Below are 5000 nucleotides of genomic sequence, written 5' to 3'. Positions count from 1 at the left end.
AAGACAAGGACGAGGACGAGGACGAGGACAAGGAGGATCTTCTTGATTCTTATCCACTCATTATCTTTGTTTCCCTGAAAACAGGATTAGTGTGTCATCCATGTAGGACTTCCTCAGTCTTGCTACATAGATTGCCACATCTGACACAGCCAAGAAAAGGCAAAAACTGAGTATTTGTTAAATCCTTGTTTAAAATGAGTTCATGAGGCAGGAAAGATGACTCTGTGGATAAGAGCATTTATGGCTGCTTTAGAGGACCCAAATTGGGTTCCTAACACTCATTCGGGGCAGCTCTCAACTGCCTGGGACTCCTATGAACTCTTCATATGCACACATTTACACACACACACACACACACACACACACACACACACACACGTAAATCTTTTTAAATTTTAATAACCTCATAAAACCTATACTTTTCTCAGTGCTCAGCACTAAATACATAACCAATCAGCACTTGTCAATATAATAAACTCAGAAGGGAACGACAGCCAGAGTGCACTAAGCCCAGAGACCCACCTTTGCCTGCTACCCTTAGCCTGCAAACCTCCTACCAGGAAGGATGCAGACCCTTATCTCCGGGCAAAGGTGTTCAAAAGGAACAATAGACCCAACTTGTGGAGATTTCCAGTGAGCCAGTCATTAAGGGCACCCTCAACTTTAATAAGCACCTTTGGGTCTAGCTGGATTCCCTCTGAGAGAAGCCAAAGCTAATTTGGCACTCTCGCCTTCTGATACACTCTCAATAGGGATAAAAGCAACTTTGATTTCCCCTTGGACCTATAAATAATTCAGTCCCATTTGTGTGTCACCAAATCTCTTTTAGCAGAATCCGTACAAAGGTCAGGGCCAAATAAATGTCTCTTCGATGTTTGTGCATAATGTCAAAGTGTATTTTTAGGGCAGATAGTTCGGAGAAGAGCTGAGGAGAACTGGCAAGGTAACTAACTGTTCAAGTGCAGACATCCCAAGCCAAGTCGGAAGGGGGTTCCGCACAGCTCTCGGAGACAGAGACCTTGCTTGCCTTGATAACCCGGAAGGAGTTTGATGAGGGCTTTTCCCAAATGGCACGGTGCCACTTAACCTTTCCTCCAACCTCGGGAGTGGGGCCATGACGCTTTCGCCCACGTTCCTTAAGCTTGCAGAATGTAGTGGCACTGAGCAAAAGAAACCAGAGTCTCCCCGCTTACAAATTAAATGCAGTGGGAAAGAAACAGCAACGGACAAGAAATAACGGATAAGCCAGGCATATGTCTCTCAGCCATCGCTCAGATTGAGTGATCTTGGGCAAAGCACCTCCACAGAGTCTCTGCTTTCCCATCACGAAATGGAGGCACTGAAAACCCGGTTAGGTTTCTGTTGCTGCCATGAAACACCAGGACCAAAGAGTAAGTTGGGGAGGAAAGGGTTTATTCAGCTCACACTTTCCCATCACTGTTCATCATCAAAGGAAGTCAGGACGGGAACCTGGAAGCAGGAGTTGATGCAGAGGCCATGGAGAGATGCTTCTTCCTGGCTTGATCAGCCCAACATTCTCATAAACCCAGGACCACCAACCCAGGGATTGAACCATCCACAAAGGACTAAATCCTCCCCATCAATCACTAGTTAAGGAAATGCCCTATAGGCCTGTGTATAGCCCAATCATAAGGAGGCATTTCCTTAATTAAGGTTTCCTCCTCTCAGATGACTTTAGCTTGTGCCATGTTGATATAAAACCAGGCAGCACCCCCTCTATCTTAGGGTTTGTTGTGCATGTGAGTGAGGAATGTCCCCCATAGGGCAGTGCTTTTGCAAGCTGTCTTCCTGGGTGGTTCTACTACTTTGGGAAGTGGAACCCTAAGGAGATGGAAATTCACTGGAGGAAATGGGCCCCTAGGGCTGGACTTTGTGGTTTTATAGCATAGTCCCACTTCCTATTAATTCTTTGTTTCCTGGTTGCAGATGCAACACGACCAGCTACCTCAGGTGGCCCGTGTAGGTGGCCCACATAGGTCTAAAGGGGAAAGCCTGTCTGGGCTTCCTCCCATGCTTCTCTCTGCTTCCTGATTGAGCTACACCTAGTCTAAAGCCTGATCACCGCATTCGCCTTCAAGCACATAAGCACAAATAAATGACTGTCCCTAAGTTGACTGTCAGCTGGTCTATCCCAGAACAAGGAGAGGAACTACTACAGTTATTGTGGGAACTGTATGAGTGCAGTGAGGACAAAGCTGGACATTCTCGGCATGAAGTAAGAGCTCCTTAAAATTACGCATTCCCTTACATGTTTCCAGTGACTCTTTCTCCAAATTTGCAAACTGATTTTGTTCTGTCAAGAATGCTGATGGCTTCCATTCTTGTCTTCCAGCTGCAGCTCAGCATATCTTCTCATTCAGATCCTCTGTCCTGTCTCCCTCTTTCTCATCAAATTAGGAGATTTGAGGATAGAAGAGAGGCAGAAAATATGTTCCTTCCCCTTCTGATGCTAATGCCTCAAATCTATTGTCCAAGCAACCGAGGCTCCACTGGGATCCCGGTCTTCAAGTGACAGAGCCCCCACTCTTCTTCGAAGAGCGAGCATGCACTTCCCAGCGGAAACACTGAGGCTCAGAAGGAAAGTGACCTTCTGAGAAAATCCTCGTGGCAGGATTTCTTACCCTGGGGTCTGCAGATGCCTACAACATCCTAAGTAGTCTTTAAGGAGTCCGTGAACTTTAATGGGAAACATTCAAGACAGAGTTTTCATAACCTCAAGCTGAAAAGTCTCCATGTCTTTCAGTTCATGGTTGGTGGGCAACGCAACGCCATGGTGTTCACCTCATTATGGCTTTGCCAGTGAAAGAAACCATGATCATCTTTTATAACTCACAGCTGTCATGTAGCAAGCAGACACCACAGTTACCACACAATGATAGCTACAAAACTAGCTATTCAACCCATATTCTCACACAAAGTATGTACACTACTCTGCCACATTCATCCTTGTTCGAATTACAGCGAGTCTCCACCTTCCTCTCTCATCAAGCCAATGAGAGTGAAGTGAGGAGAAAGAAGAGGAGAAGGCGGAGGAATGGGAAGAAGAGGGAGAAGAGAAGGAGTTTTAAAGCTGCCACCCTGACCTTACAACTGATCTGATATTCCTTGTGATTTGGTTCACAGCAATTCCATTGGGAATGAAGAGTATGAGAAGCCAAGGGGTTTTTTCCAAACCTACAAAGCTAGTTAAAGAATCAGCCTAACCCTCGAGGTCAGCCTGTGGAACACTGGACCACGGTTTCATTTTGCCCCATGATCTCTTGCACCTAAAAGCCACTCCATCCCTGCCAACCCACACAGTGTCTTTCCTAAGCAACCAGCTCTCAACACAAAATTAGTCTTACATTGCCTGATCCTAAATTTACCTAGAATATTTAATGTTGTGTAATTGCTTTTAGTCCACATTTAACAATTTTATGGAGAAAGTTTCATGTCAAGAAGGTCTTAGAACAATTTGCAAATTCATCTGGAATAACAAAAAACCTAGGATAGCTAAAACTATCCTCAACGATAAAAGGACTTCTGGGGAAATCACTATTCCTGAACTCAAGCTGTATTACAGAGCAATAGTGATTAAAAACTGCATGGTATTGGTACAGAGACAGACAGATAGACCAGTGGAATAGAATTGAAGACCCAGAAATGAACCCACACACCTATGGTCACTAGATTTTTGACAAAGGAGCCAAAACCATCCAATGGAAAAAAGATAGCATTTTCAGCAAATGGTGCTGGAGGTCAGCATGTAGAAGAATGCAGATCAATCCATGCTTATCACCCTGTACAAAGCTTAAGTCCAAGTGGATCAAGGACCTCCACATTAAACCAGATACACTCAAACTAATAGAAGAAAAAGTAGGGAAGCATCTCAAACACATGGGCACTGGAGAAAATTTCCTGAACAAAGCACCAATGGCTTATGCTCTAAGATCAAGAATCAACAAATGGGATCTCATAAAACTGCAAAGCTTCTGTAAGGCAAAGGACACTGTTGTTAGGACAAAACAGATTGGGAAAAGATCTTTACCAATCCTACAACTGATAGAGGGCTTATATCCAAAATATACAAAGAACTCAAGAAGTTAGACTGCAGGAGACAAATAACCCTATTAAAAAATGGGGTTCAGAGCTAAACAAAGAATTCACAGCTGAGGAATGCAGAATGGCTGAGAACACCTAAAGAAATGTTCAACATCTTTAGTCATAAGGGAAATGCAAATCAAAACAATCCTGAGATTTCACCTCACACCAGTGAGAATGGCTAAGATCAAAAACTCAGGTGACAGCAAATGCTGGCAAGGATGTGGAGAAAGAGGAACACTCCTCCATTGTTGGTGGGATTGCAGACTGGTACAACCATTCTGGAAATCAGTCTGGAGGTTCCTCAGAAAATTGGACATTGAACTGCCTGAGGACCCAGCTATACCTCTCTTGGGCATATACCCAAAAGATGCCCCAACATATAAAAAGATACATGCTCCACTATGTTCATCGCAGCCTTATTTATAATAGCCAGAAGCTGGAAAGAACCCAGATGCCCTTCAACAGAGGAATGGATACAGAAAATGTGGTACATCTACACAATGGAATATTACTCAGCTATCAAAAACAATGACTTTATGAAATTCATAGGGCAAATGGATGAAACTGGAAAATATCATCCTGAGTGAGGCCCAATCACAGAAAAACACACATGGTATGCACTCATTGATAAGTGGCTATTAGCCCAAATGCTCAAATTACCCTAGATGCACAGAACACATGAAACTCAAAAAGGATGACCAAAATGGGAATGCTTCACTCCTTCTTTAAAAGGGGAACAAGAATACCCTTGGGAGGGAATAGGGAGGCAAAAATTTAGAACAGAGGCAGAAGGAACACCCATTCAGAGCCTGCCCCACATGTGGCCCATACATATACAGCCACCCAATTAGATAAGATGGATGAAGCAAAGAAGTGCAGGCTGACAGGAACAAGAT

This window comes from Rattus rattus, chromosome 9 (assembly GCF_011064425.1).
Source record: "Rattus rattus isolate New Zealand chromosome 9, Rrattus_CSIRO_v1, whole genome shotgun sequence".
NCBI lineage: Eukaryota > Metazoa > Chordata > Mammalia > Rodentia > Muridae > Rattus > Rattus rattus.
Note: the sequence above shows the minus strand (reverse complement) of the source record.